The sequence below is a fragment of the Pan paniscus genome, chromosome 3 (assembly GCF_029289425.2).
Source record: "Pan paniscus chromosome 3, NHGRI_mPanPan1-v2.0_pri, whole genome shotgun sequence".
Classification (NCBI taxonomy): domain Eukaryota; kingdom Metazoa; phylum Chordata; class Mammalia; order Primates; family Hominidae; genus Pan; species Pan paniscus.
The window spans coordinates 84,463,535-84,479,309 of NC_073252.2; the positions used below are offsets into that span (position 1 = coordinate 84,463,535).

Here is a 15,775-nt window from a genome sequence, read left to right on the forward strand (position 1 = left end):
CCTGCCTTGCAACAAATATTGAAAGAATGTCTTCAGAGAGAAGAAAAATAATATAGGTCAAAAACTCAAATTTACATAAAGAAAGGAAAGAGATTAGAGAAGGAATAAAGGAACAGGTAAAGGTAAAGAAAAAAATCTTAATTTTTCTTATTAATTGATCTCACAGATAACAGTTTGTTCAAAATAATAATAGAAATAATGTATTTGATGATCGATTATAGCTTATGTAGAAGTGAAATGAATGACAGTAAGGCGCTGGAGGGCATAATACAAAGGGCAGAAGGGAAGAATTAGAAATACTCGATTATTGTTACAAGGTACTTGTATTACCTGTGAAGCAGTATAGTTCACTTTCAAATGTATTTGAAAGTGGATTTGGATTAGCTGTAAATGGACATTGCATACTCTAGAGTAACTACTAAATAAAGTAAAATCGTGGTAGCAATGTCCATTTCATAGATGCCATAGGTATCAGTTGCCAAGCATTAGAAATTCTAAGATAAAATAGTTGAGAATTACATTACCTAACACATTCAAGAATTTATTTATTTATTTTTTGAGAGAGTCTCACCATGTTGCTCTGGCTGGTCGAAAACTCCTGGCCTCAAGCAATCCTCCTGCCTTGGCCTCCCAAAGCTCTAGCATTACAGGCATTAGCTGACACACATAGCCCCAGTAAATATTTTTATTTTAAAAAAATGCCACTATAAACATTCATGTGCTTGTCTCCCTGAGCACATGTGGATGGAATTATTTAATCACAGGTCTTCAAAGGCATCTCTCTCTCTGCTAAGCATTATATTTATTCCCCAAAGTGGTTGCGCCAATTTGCACTCCCACCAGCAGTTCTTGATATGATATTTGCTATTACTCTCCACCCTTATTGATACTTCTTACTGTCAAACTTTTAAATTTAGGGGTGTGAAATGCTGTGTCTCATTTAATTCGCCTCCCCCTAATTACTAATAAGGTTGATCATCTTTTCATGTGCTTCTCCTAAACTTCTTCTTCTTGAATTACCTGTTCATATCTTTATTTTTCCCATGTGTTTGTCTTTTTTTATTGATGTTTAAGAGTCCTTCATATATTCTAAATAATAATTATTTGTTGGTTCTGTGTGTTATGAATACCTTCTCTCAGTCTTTGGAACCCATCTTTTCACTTATTTATGTTGCATGTTAAACGTTTGTAACATAAACTGTCCTTATAAGCAGAAGCAAATTACTTGTAAATATATACTGATACGGTTTGACTTTGTATCACCACCCAAATCTTATCTCAAATTGTAATCCCCAGGTGTTGAGAGAGGGACCTGGTGGGAGGTGATTGGATCATGGGGGCAGTTTTCCCCATGCTGTTCTTGTGATCGTGAGAGAATTCTGAAGAGATCTGATGGTTTTTTAAGGGGCTCTTCCCCCTTCGCTTTGCTTTCTTCTCTCTCCTGCTGCCTTGTGAAGAAGGTTCTTGCTTCCCCTTCACCTTCCACCATGATTGTAAATTTCCTGAGGCCTCTGCAGCCATGGAGAACTGTGCGTCAGTTAAACCTCTTTCCTTTATAAATTACCCAGTCTTGGGTATTTCTTTACAGCAGTGTGAAAATGGACTAATACACATACTATACAAACCAGGTTCTTGAAAATACTCTTCCCTGAGTTTACTGGTTTTGTTATTGTTATTTAACTTATTTTCTTTAATAGAGTATATGTACATGGCACAAAATTCAAAATACACAAAATGATAAACATAAACAGTAAATTTTCCTCCTTCCTCCTTCCAAGAAACTCAGTTCCTCTCCCATGATACAAACACTGGTGCTTTTTTTTTTCTTTTTTGAACCTATGAAGATAAACCATGTATTGTAAACATTTATATATTTTGTTTTTCTACAACAATGGTAATATACTACACTATTATATTCCTTGAAGTTTTCTCCTAAAATGTGTATCTTAAAAATACATATATGTGTGTATCTCTAGATTATCAGTATAATACATATAGAGTGAATTCTTTCTTCTTTACACCTACCTAAAATTCCACAAGCATGGGGGAATGTGTAGCCTAGTGAGAGAATATGTCAGCTCTGGAGCATGATTAAATGAATTTCAGTCCCAGCTCCTCTATTTATTAGAAGCAAGTTAGTTGTGCTCTCTATGTCTCAGTTTCCCCTTTTCTAAATGAAAATAATAATGGTTCCTATCTCACACAGTTGTTGTGGGAGTTAGATTATGTTAATATGTAAAGAGCCTAGTAAATACTTAGCACATAAACACACATACACATAAAAAAAAATTCTTATTCTCACAAACCAATTTTTATTTAACCAACCTGTATTAGAGTCTATTTCACAGCTTTCTTTTCTTTTCATTAATATACTAGTACCACACTTTTAATTAATATAGCTTTATGTAGCATATACATATTAATATGTGCCTAGCAAATCCTCCCTAAATTTTCTATTTTTTTGTCAGAATTTTCTAGTCTATTGTTCCTTGATGATGTTTCCATATGAATCTTAGAGTCAACTAGTCTAATTAAAAAGAATTCTGGGGTTTTTTTTTATCTTAAATTTATGGATTAACTAGAGAAATGTCAGTTTTGTAATAGTAAGACTTCCTATCCAAGAACATAATATGTCTTACCATTTGTCAAAGTATTCTTTGTGTTCTTTAGTAATATTTTAACTTTTTAAATGTAGATCTTATAAATTTCTTGTTAACTTTATTCCTAGGTATTTCATCTTTTATTACTATTATAAAAGGGCATTTTGTTCCATTACAGCTTCTAACCCAGCACTCCCCAACATTTTTGGCACCAGGGACCAGATTCATGGAAGACAAATTTTTCCACTGACCAAGGGCGGAGCAGGGAGGTGGCTTCAGGATGATTCAAGTGCATTACATTTAATTGTGCACATTATTTCTATTATTATTACATTGTAATATATAATGAAAGAATTACACAACTCACCATAATGTAATATCAGTGGAAGCCCTGAGCTTGTTTTCCTGCAACTAGTCAGTCCCATCTGGGGGTGATAGGAGACAGTGACAGATCATCAGGCATTAGATTCTTATAGGTAGCGTGCAACCAAGATCCCTTGCATGCACAGTTCACAATAGGGTTCCTGCTCCTGAGAATCTAATGCCGCTGCTGATCTGACAGGAAGCAGAGCTCAGGCGGTAATGCAAGCAACTGTAAATACAGAGGAGGATCGCTGGCTCGCCACCCCCACCGCACCACCCCCACCTCACGACCCTGCTCACCTCCTGCTGTGCGGCCCAGTTCCTGTACCAGTCTGTGGCCCCAGGGGTTGGGGACCCGTGTTCTAACTGACTGTGGTTTGTTCCTTGTTTTCCAAGTGTCATTTTTAAATCTCCAGATCTAATCCTCCGTGAAAATGTCTTGCTCCCATAATCCATCAAAATCATCTGAAGCTCTGAGTTCACCAGCAGGTATTAACCAAAAAACACTACAAATGTCTTTATGGTCATGAAGGTAACATTTACCTCGCATTTATTTTAGAGACTTAGACCATAAATTCAAGTTAAAGCGTGCTTTATTTAAGACCACCAATGGTTTCAGTGACTCATATGTTTCAATAATATATTTCTTTACTCATATTTCAATTTACCATAGTACCATGACATGAAATGAAAAAACCTGACCCTAGTCAACTTCAATGTGATATACGAACAGATGATATGGTTTTGGGTATACTAAGTATGGTGTACCCATGCTAACATGACCCCCAATAAGTCATGCATGCTTTGCAAAGTCTCCTTCAACGTGGAGGAAACTGTGACTTGCTTTTTAGCCAACAGAATATGGCAAAGATAGTAGGATAGTCACTCTCTTGATTAGGTTATATTACGTGGCAAAGGCGATAGCATAGTCACTTCCGTGATTGTTACATTATATGAGACTTCATCCCAGAAGACTGGAGGACAAGATTTTCCTGCTGGTCTTGAGAAGTAACCTGCCATGTTGTAGGCGCACAAAGGGCAGCCTCTGGAAGATGAGAGTTACCCTGGCTAATTGCCAGCAACAAAATGAAGACTTCAGTTCTATAACCTCAGGAGCCTGCATTTTGCCAACAGTCACAGGAGCTTGAAAGAGGACCCTGAGCTCCAGAAGGAAATGCAGCCCAGCTGATCCTTTGATGTAATCTTGGGAAACTCTAAGCAGAGGAACTAGCTAAATTGTGCCTGAACTCCCAATCCACAGAAACGATGAGATAATAAATGTGTGTTGTTTTAAGCCAATAAGTTGTGCTAATTTGTTATAGCAGCAATAGAAAACTAATAAACTAAGTCAAATACTGTGCCTGCACATTACAACTACAAACAGTAAATATCTCTTACCATTTAGTAAATTTATGGTGGAGTTTAGTCAGAGTGACATATCAGCATTATATAGTTTAATTATCTCCCTAAATTTACAGTGCTGTCAGTAGGAAATTCCAGAATAACCCCAGACACTCCAAAGCTTAATATTTTGGCACAACTTTTTCATACCACATACTTCAAAACCTGAGCTAAATATTACTCATCAGCATTCAGAATTTGACTAAACTGAAATCTTTTATAAATGTAAGAGTCTATTTGAAAACAGAAAGTATTATCTTAATTAATAACTGAAAAATGGGGGGAAAACAGAGATTTATTTTTAAATAATTGAAATCCTTCAATTATCTCTGCCTCTGCCTCGTCAGTTACCCATAGGGTATGAATTTTAGTGCTTTTCTTTTTTTATGGTCAGAGATGCAACCACAGTAACCTACCCATAGTTATAACTATAACAACATTTCCATGGCAAACCCAGTTTTCTAGAATTTCACATAATACAGCTATTTGAACACTTACAACCCAGCATATGGGTTCACGCTTGACATTTAATGTCTCAGTCATAAAGCAAACTGTTCCAGCACTTTCAAAAAGAACATTAAGATGTTGGCTTACAAAATAAAATGCTGGCTAACCAAACTTTTTTAATGCATGCAGTCCTAGAATTCAAAAGTATTCTTTCCATTAAAAGTTATTTTCTTTTTCTTCTCTGATACATTGTAAAAAGCTATAAAATTAGTGTCTGACATGCCATTTGGATGTAAATCCAAATCCTCAATTACGCAAAGAAAGGGAGCATATTCAAAGTTAAGTTTTAGAGAGATTTTGTGGGGTGTAGGCAAAGGTTTTCTAAAGAGGATGGAGATTTACAAGGTAACAAAGGCTTAAAGGAACTTCCCCCACTAAGGATCTCAGAGAGAAGCACAAACCGCTAATAATGGAAGCAAGGCCAGATTCTATTTGTAGAGTCCTCTACAAATAAATAGGGTTGTCTTGACTCTTCAAGTAAATTATATTTTTATCATTCGGTTTTTGTTTTTATGTCCTACACTGTTATCCCCAAACCTTCCAGAAACCCAGTATACAACAGCCTTATATTAGCAGTTCTGTGATGAATTATTAAATAGAGTAAAATATATATTCTGGTAATGAGGTAGAGAGGAAAAGGAGACCTTCACCAAACTACCTTGTTTTAGACTAGCATGGTAATAACATGAAGAATAACGGCCAATATTTATATGACATACTATATGCAAAGCATTTTATATGGATACTAACTCAAACAAACTACTTTAAGTTGACTTCCCCAGAACCAGACCCTGAGGCAAGGATTTGTGTGAAAGTGATTTAAGAAAAAGTGTTTCCAGGAGGAGTGGGAGTGGTACGGTGGGACCAGAAAGTGAAGGAGGCCAAGCAAAGGTGTGAACCACTTCAGAGGGATGATAACTCAATCCCACAGGAGCCCCAGTGTAAAACAAGTCTAAGTTATGTGCAACCCATGTGCCTGATGCCTATGGAGCAAGGGAGGTGGAGTATTTATATTCCTAAAGTGGCAGTCATTCATTAAGGCTGGGGAAACAGGGGAGGGCACATAAATTCCCAGGTACTTTTAGATCTCGAGTCCAAAGCAGGATCTGAGAGAGGAGATGACAAAAAAAGACACCAGATACCAGCTCGGGGGATGACAGCTCATCTGGGGCCTGTTTGCACAAAGATGGAAGAGAAATCGAACACGATATGAACAGGACATCTGTTACATAACCCTCACAACAACCCTGTAAGGTAGCTATTTGTTTTATGTCCATTTTACAAGTGAGGAGACTGAAATGCAGAAAGATTAAACGAGATGCCCAAGATCCTATAGCTGATAAGTGTCAGAGTCAGGATTTGAAACCAGACTATCTGGCTCCAGAGTCTGCACACTCCTCCACCATATTATTAAATCAAGCACTAGAGCAGAGCATGCAGAGACCCAAGGAAGAACTAAAGCCATGGGTAGGAACCAAACAACAGAGAACAGGCTAGAGCCAGGAATGATTTAAGATGCAGCCCAAATATACTAACGTGACCCTTGGTAGGAGAGAGTGTGTAATTAGATCTATTAAGTGGTTAGTGCCAATCCAGGTATTAGACATTTGGGTTACACATAATATTCACTTTCACTCTAAGCATGCAAGAGAGAGAAATTATTGTAGGCATGGAAGCAGCTCTAGAAAAAGGGAAAGAACAAAACAAAATTTTCTCTCCCTCTTCCTTTTCTTTCCCTAATTCCTACTTCCTTCTCTTCCACACACACAAACATACAATGCGCACGCACACACACACACACAAGTCTGAAAGCTTCTTTCAGTTTGTTTCTGATAATTTATTAAAAATAATTAGGAAAATTGGCAGAGACATTAAACTCAACACACCATAGCAAGGGACCGAGTCAGAGATTTTCCTGTAAGCTAAGCTTGCCTATAAAAATAGCTTGGATAACAGATAGCTTTTTAATTAATTTTAAAAGCTAGTTGCAAAGGAGAGATCATGGCGGACGGGAGGCAGGACTGGACTGCAGCTCCCACTCGGACAGACATAGCAGCGTGTGGAGGCTTGTATCGTGAACTTTTGCTCCAGAAGGACTGCAGGAATACATTAGGAATGCCGCGAGAACCCGTGGACCCTCTAAAGGGTCCTGCAGGACCCAGGAGACACCCCAAATACTACGAGCGCCCAAACTGTGGAAGTGGGAAAGGGAGGTCGTCTGCCCCCAAACACACACCCCCACTGGGGAACCTGAAGGTCTAGATTATCCGAGAAGATTCTGACCTTACCTGGAGCTGAGTCAATTTAGAGAGCTGAGTGAAATACAGGGGTAGAGGAAGCAGCGGCAAAATCCCTCTGGGCTCGCTGGGTCCCCTGCCAAGCCATTTCTGCCTGGCCTCACAGGGGTCCTTGAGGAGGGCTGCTGGAGGCACTGGGAAAGCTGCAGGGAGAAGGAAAACTCCAGCTGAACTTTGTAACAATTTCAACTGATGGAGAAGTCTCTTGGCCAGAACTCAGGGGGAGGGCATGAATCCAGTGTGCAGACTCAACAGAGCGGGGAAGAAGGAGAGCCCTGTTTATTTACACAGCTGGGAGGCGGGTAGCCTGGGGAAAGGACTCGGTCCTGCTTGCCCACTGCCTGGAGACAGCCTTGGTGCTGCTGCTGGGGGCACAATGGGAGTGAGACCAGACGTTTGGGTTGTGTGGGAACTGGGTGAGGCCTGTGACTGCCAGCTTGCCCCCACTTCCCTTTCAAGCTGCATGACACAGCAAAGGCAGACATAATCCTCCTAGGAACATAACTCTATTGACCTGGGAACCTCACCCCCACCCCCCCACGCCCCCCCACCACAGCAGCCACAGCAAGACCCACCCAAGTAGAGTCTGAGCTCAGACATGCCTAGCCCTGCCCCCACCTAATTGTCCTTCCCAAGCCATCCTGGTAACTGAAGACAAAGGGCATATACCCTTGGGAGTTCCAAGGCCCCACCCACTGCCTGTTCCTCCCCATACTACCACAGCTGATGCTCTCTTGAAAGCACCGCCTCCCGGCAGGAGGCCAACCAGCACAAAAATTGTGCATTAATCAATCAAAGCTAAGGACCCTCACAGAGTCCTTTTCACCAGTCTGCCACCTCCACTGGAGCAGGTACTGGTATCCACAGCTAAGAGACCCACAGATGGTTCACATCACAGGACTCTGTGCAGACAACCCCCAGTACCAGCCCAGAGCCTGTTAGACTTGCTGGGTGGCTAGATTCAGAAGAGAGATAACAATCACTACAGCTCGGCTTTCAGGAAGCCACATCCCTAGGAAAAGAGGGACAGTATTACATCAAGGAAACACCCTTTTGAACAAAAGGAACTGAACAACAGCCTTCAGCTCTAGACCTTCCCTCTGACAGAGCCTACCCAAATGAGAAGGCACCAGAAAACCAACTCTGGTAATATAACGAAACAAGGTTCTTTAACATCCCCCCAAAATCACACTAGCTCTCCAGCATTGGATCCAAACCAGGAAGAAATCCCTGATCTACCTGAAAAAGAATTCAGAAGGATAGTTATTAAGCTAATCAGGAAGGCACCTGAGAAAGGTGAAGCCCAGTGTAAGGAAATCAAAAATATGATACAAAAAGTGAAGGGAGAAATATTCAATGAAATAGACAGCATAAATAAAAAACAATCAAAACTTCGGGAAACAATGGACACGCTTATAGAAATGCAAAATGCTCTGGAAAGTCTCAGCAATAGACTCAAACAAGCAGAAGAGCTTCAGAGACTCAAACAAGCAGAAAAGCTTCAGAAGACAAGGTTTTCAAATTAACCCAATCCAACAAAGACAAAAAAGAGTAAGAAAATATGAACAAAGCCTCCAAGAAGTCTGGAATTATGTTAAATGGCCAAACCTAAGAATAATGGTGTTCCTGAGGAAGAAAAGAAATCTAAACATTTGGCAACTATATTTGGGGGATTAATCAAGAAAAATTTCTCTGGCCTTGCTAGAGAACTAGACATCCAAATACAAGAAGCTCAAAGAACACCTGGGAAATTCATTGCAAAAAGGTTGTCACCTAGGCACATTGTCATCAGGTTATCTGAAGTCAAGACAAAGAAAAAAAATCTTAAGAGATGTAAGGCAAAAATACCAGGTAACCTATAAAGGAAAACCTATCAAATTAACAGCAGATTTCTCCACAGAAACCCTACAGGCTAGAAGGGATTCGGACCCTATCTTCAGCCTCCTCAAACAAAACAATTATCAGCCAAGAATTTTTGTACCCAGTGAAACTACGCTTCATAAATGAAGGAAAAATACAGTATTTTTCATACAAACAAATGCTAAGGGAATTCGCCACTACCAAACCAGCACTACAAGAATTGCTAAAAGGAGGTCTAAATCTTGAAACATATCCTAGAAACACATCAAAATAGAACCTCTTTAATGCATACATCTCACAGGACCTACAACAAAAATACAACAACAACAACAAAAAACAAGGTATACAGGCAACAAATAGCACAATGAATGGAACAGTACCTCACAACTCAATACTAACGTTGAATGTAAATAGCCTAAATGCACCACTTAAAAGACATGGAATTGCAGAATGGGTAAGAATTCACCAGCCAACTAGAGACACACCTTCAAGAGACACAAACTTCAAGAAACACACCTAACACATAAGGACTCACATAAATTTAAGGTAAAGGGATGGAAAAAGACATTCCATGCAAATGGACACCAAAAGTGATCAGGGGTAGCTATTCTTATATCAGACAAAACAAACTTTAAAGCAACAGCAGTTTAAAAAGACAAAGAGGGTCATTATATAATGATAAAAGGCCTTGTCCAACAGGAGAATATCACAACCCTAAATATAAATGCACCTAACGCTAGAGCTCCCAAATTTATAAGACAATTACTAATAGACCTAAGAAATGAGATAGACAGCAACACAATAATAGTGGGGGACTTCAATACTCCACTGACAGCACTAGACAGGACATCAAGACAGAAAGGCAACAAAGAAACAATGGATTTAAACTACGCACTGGAACAAATAGACTTAACAGATATTTACAGGACATTCTACCCAACAAATGCAGAATATACATTCTATTCAACAACACATGGAACTTTCTCCAAGATAGACTATATGATAGGCCACAAAATGAGTCTCAATAAATTCAAGAAAATTGAAATTGTATCAAGCACTGTCTCAGACCAGAGTGGAATAAAACTGGAAATCAACTCCAAAAGGAACCTTCAAAACCAGGCAAACACATGGAAATTAAACAACCTGCTCCTGTATGATCATTGGGTCAAAACTGAAATCAAGATGGAAATTTAAAAATTCTTCAAACTGAATGACAATAGTGACACAACCTATCAAAACCTCTGGGATACAGCAAAGGCAACACTAAGAGGAAAGTTCATAGCCCTAAATGCCTACATAAAAATGTCTGAAAAAGCACAAACAGATAATCTAAGGTCACACCTCAAGGAACTAGAGAAACAAGAACAAACCAAACTGAAACCCAGCAGAAGAGAGGAAATAACCAAGATTCAGAGCAGAACTAAATGAAATTGAAACAACAACAACAAAAAAGATAAGTAAAACAAAAACCTGGTTATTTGAAAAGGTAAATAAGATTGATACACCATTAGCAAGATTAACCAAGAAAAGAAGAAAGAAAATCCAGATAAGCTCAATTAGAAATGAAATGGGAGATACTACAACTGACACCACAGAAATACAAAAGATCATTCAAGGCTACTATGAACACCTTTATGCACATAAACTAGAAAACCTAAAAGAGATGGATAAATTCCTAGAAAAAAACAACCCACCTAGTTTAAATCAGGAAGAATTAGACACTCTGAACAGACCAATAACAAACAGCAATATTGAAATGGTAATAAAAAAATTACCAACAAAAAAAAGTCCGGAACCAGATGGATTCACAGCAGAATTCTACCAGACATTCAAAGAAGAATTGATACCAATTCGATTGACACTATTCCACAAGATAGAGAAAAAGGGAATCCTCCCTAAATCATTCTATGAAGCCAGTATCACTCTAATACCAAAACCAGGAAAGGACATAACCAAAAAAAACAACTACAGACCAATATCCCTGATGAACATAGATGCTAAAATCCTTAACAAAATACTAGCTAACTGAATCCAACAACACATCCAAAAGATAATCTACCATGATCAAGTGGGTTTCATACCAGGGATGCAGGGATGGTTTAACATACATAAGTCAATAAATGTGATACACCACATAAACAGAATCAAAAACAAAAATCACACAATCATCTCAATAGATGCAGCAAAAGCATTTGACAAAATCTAGCATCCCTTTATGATTAAAACTCTTAGCAAAATTGGCATACAAAGGACATACTTCAATGTAATAAAAGCCATCTATGACAAACCCACAGCCAACAGATACTGAACGGGAAAAGTTGAAAGCATTCCGTCTGAGAACTGGAGCTAGACAAGGATGCCCGCTCTCACCACTCCTTTTCAACATAGTACTGGAAGTCCTAGCCAGAGCAACCAGACAAGAGAAAGAAATAAAGGGCATCTAAATTGGTAAAAAGGAAGTCAAACTGTCACTGTTTGCTGATGATGTGATTGTTTACCTAGAAAACCCTAAAGACTCCTCCAGAAAGCTCCTAGAACTCATAAAAGAATTCTGCAGTTTCCGGATACAAAAATCAACATACACAAATCAGTAGCTCTTCTATACACCAATAGCAACCAAGCTGAGAATCAAATCAAGAATTCAACCTTTTTACAATAGCTGCAAAACAAAATAAAATAATTACGAATATACCTAACCAAGGAGGTAAAAGACCTCTACAAAGAAAACTACAAAATGTTGCTGAAAGAAATCATAGATGACACAAATGGAAACACATCCCATGCTCATGGATAGGTAGAATCAATATTGTGAAAATGACCATACTGCCCAAAGTAATCTACAAATTCAATGCAATTCCCATCAAAATACCACCATCATTCTTCACAGAATTAGAAAAAAAAAAGTCCTAAAATCCATATGGAACCAAAAAAGAGCCTACATAGCAAAGCAAGACTCAGCAAAAAGAACAAATCTGGGCTGGGAGCAGTGGCTCACACCTGTAATCCCAGCACTTTGGGAGGCTGATATTGGAGGATCACCTGAGGTCAGGAGTTTGAGACCAGCCTGACCAACATGGAGAAAACTCATCTCTACTAAAAAATACAAAATTCGGCCAGGCACGGTGGCTCATGCCTGTAATTCCAGCACTTTGGGAGGCCAAGGCAGGCAGATCACCTGCGGTCAGGAGTTCAGGACCAGCCTGGCCAACATGGTGAAACTCCGTCTCCACTAAAAAAATACAAAAATTAGCCAGGCATGGTGGCATATGCCTGTAATCCCAGCTACTTAGGAAGCTGAGGCAGGAGAATTGCTTGAACCTTGGAGGTGGAGGTTGCAGTGAGCCAAGATTGCACCACTGCACTCCAGCCTGGGTGACAGAGCAAGACTCTGTCTCAAAAAAAAAAAAACTAGCCGGGCATGGTGGCACATGCCTGTAATCCAGCTACTCGGGAGGCCGAGGCAGGAGAATCACTTAAACCCAGGAGGCAAGGGTTTTGGTGAGCTGAGATCATGCCATTGCACTCCAGCCTGGGCAAAAAGAGCGAAACTCCATCTCAAAAAAAAAAAAAAAAAAAGGAACAAATCTGGACGAATCACATGACCTGATTTCAAACTGTGCTATAAGGCCATAGTCATCAAAACAGCATGGTGCTGGTATAAATATAGGCATATAGACCAATGTAATAGAATAGAAAACCCAGAAATAAACCCAAATACATACAGCCAACTGATCTTCAATAAAGCAAACAAAAACATAAAGAAGGGAAAGGACACCCTATTCAACAAATGGTGCTGGGATAATTGGCAAGCCACATGTAAGAGAATGAAACTGGATCCTCATCTCTCACCTTATACAAAAATCAACTCAAGATGGATCAAGGAGTTAAATCCAAGACCTGAAACTAGAAATTCTAGAAGATGGCTTTGGAAAAACCCTTCTAGACATTGGCTCAGGCAAGGATTTCATGACCACGAACCCAGAAGTAAATGCAATAAAAACAAAGATAAATAGCTGGGACTTAAACGAAAGAGCTTTTACACAGCAGAAGGAACAGTCAGCAGAGTGAATAGACAACCCACAGAATGGGAGAAAAATCACAATCTATACATCTGACAAAGGACTAATACCCAGAATCTACAATGAACCCAAACAAATTAGCAAGAAAAACAACAAACAAGGCCATAAAAAGTGAGCTAAGGCCATGAATAGACAATTCTCAAAAGAGGATATACAAATGGACAACAAACATATGAAAAAATGCTCAACATCACTAGTGATCAGGGAAATTCAAGTCAAAACCGCAATGCAATACCATCTTACTCTTGCAAGAATGGCTATAATCAAAAAATAATAGATGTTGGCGTGGATGCAGTGAACAGGGAACACTTCTACACTGCTGGTGGGAATGTAAACTAGTAAAACCACTATGAAAAAAAGTGTGGAGATTCCTTAAAGAACTAAAAGTAGAACTACCATTTGATCCAAGCAATCCCACTACTGGGTATCTCTCCAGAGGAAAAGAAGTCACTAAAAAGATACTTGCACACACATGTTTATAGCAGCACAATTTGCAATTGCAAAAATGTGGAACCAACCCAAATGCCCATCAATCAAAGAATGGATAAAGAAACTGTGAGATATGTATATATAGATAGATATATGATGGAATACTACTCAGCCATAAAAAGGAATGAATTAATGGCATTCGCAGTGACCTGGATGAGATTGGAAACTATTATTCTAAATGAAGTAACTCAGGAATAGAAAACCAAACATCATATGTTCTCACTTATATGTGGGAGCTAAGCTATGAGGATGCAAAGGCATAAGAACGACACAATGGACTCTGGGGACTCAGGCAGAAAGGGTGGGAAGGGGGTGAGGGATAAAAGATCACAAATTGGATGGAGTGTATACTGCTCGGGTGATGGGTGCACCAAAATCTCACAAATCATCACCAAAGAACTTATTCATGTAACCAAACACCACCTGTTCCCCAATAACTTATGGAAATAAAAAATTTAATTAAAAAATAAACTTCTAAGAAAAAAATCTAAAAAAAAAAAGCTAGTTGTTTCAACTTCAAAACAGAATTTGAGATTCCCTGGGAAAGTTTATGTTCCATAAAATAAATATTTTTGTCAATCAGGTTACCACTAAATCTATCATTAAATCTTTGTTCATTTGAATATAGCACAGTTTAAATTTTTAGAGTCTTCTATGGGTTTCAGCAACTGGGCAGACTGAGATGTTCAGACTCCCCTCAATTAGCAACACATAGAAGTGATGGCTAAAATATAACCCCCAAATAAACTTAACTACATAGTTGGGTATTGATAAAACATTAGAAAGGTACATCTTAAGTGCCAGACATGAAACAGGGACTCAAAGCCAGAGATGTGCCTGAAGAAGCCAATGCCATGGTTCTGGAAGGCAGGGCCAGGAGAGAAGGCATAGAAAACCAAGTCCAGGAACACACTTTCTCCTTTACAGGAGACCCAGAGGGAAGGGTAGAATGGTTCCCATATACATGGGAACTGGATATGTGACAGAGATCACCTGTCACATGTAAAAATCAGAAGAAAAAGGATGGAACCACCAATGAATGCCAATAGTGTAATGCTGGGAACAGGCCCCCAAATCTGGCCATAAACTGGCCCCAAAACTGGCCATAAACAAAATATCTGCAGCACTGTGACATGCTCATGATGGCCATGACGCCCACGCTGGAAGGTTGTCAGTTTACCAGAATAAGGGCAAGGAACACCTGGCCCACTCAAGGCAGAAAACCACTCAAGGCATTCTTAAACCACAAACAACAGCATGAGTGATGGGTTCCTTAAGGACATGTTCCTGCTGCAGTTAACTAGCCAGAGCCCATCTCTTTATTTTGGCCCACCTCTTTGTTTCTTGTAAGGAATACTTTTAGTTAATCTATAATCTAAAGAAACAATGCTTATCACTGGCTTACTGTCAATAAATATGTGGGTAAATCTCTGTTCAGGGCTCTCAGCTCTGAAGGCTGTGAGACCCCTGAATTCCCTCTCCACATGCTATATTTCTGTGTGTGTGTCTTTAATTCCTCTAGCACCTCTGGGTTAGGGTCTCCATGACCGAGCTGGTCTCGGCAAATGATGCCCATACGTGGGGCTCAAACCCAGGTCGAAGGGTCATCGGAGCGATGGTTGGAGAACGTGGAACTAAGCTGGAGGACACCTGAGTACTCTTTTTTTTTTTTTAAATATTTAAAGAGGTTTATTCTGAGCCAAATATGAGTGACCAAGGCCTGTGACAAAGCCCAAGGAGGTCCTGAGAAACTGTGCCCAAGGCGGTTGGTTTACAGCTTGGTTTTATACATTTTAGGAGGACAGAAGTTACAGGCAGACATCAATCCAGAAAGGCGGGACAACTTGAAGTGGATGGGGAAGGCACAGGGTCTGGAGGGGCTCCAAGTCACAGGTGGAGTCAAAGATTTTCTGATTGGCAGTTAGTTGAAATCATTAAGCTATTATCTAAAGACCTGGAATCAAGGCCGGGTGCGGTGGCTCACACCTGTAATTCCAGCACTTTGGGAGGCCAAGGTGGGTGGATCACTTCACCTGAGTACTCTTAAGCAATCCCCATGGTGAGTAAGAAGGGGAGCTTGGAAGCATCAGGGTAACAATGGGACAACTGTGGGCTCTGATTTGTTCCATCTTGGAACCTTTTCACACTGATGATGAGGAGGAAGGAGAGTATAATGAAG

General features: G+C 39.5%; 1 protein-coding gene across 2 annotated transcripts in view; it reads right to left on the bottom strand.

Moving 5' to 3' along the window:
* The window catches only part of MAPK10 (mitogen-activated protein kinase 10), a 430,726-nt gene extending 423,382 nt beyond the window's left edge, over positions 1-7,344 (bottom strand). The window contains exon 1 of one of the 2 annotated variants that reach the window (XM_055111579.2): positions 7,160-7,344. The gene's annotated coding sequence lies outside the window, so the exon portion shown is untranslated. The remainder of the gene's footprint in view (positions 1-7,159) is intronic. The other variant, XM_034958876.3, reaches the window with a different exon arrangement.
* Positions 7,345-15,775: the final 8,431 nt, after the last annotated feature.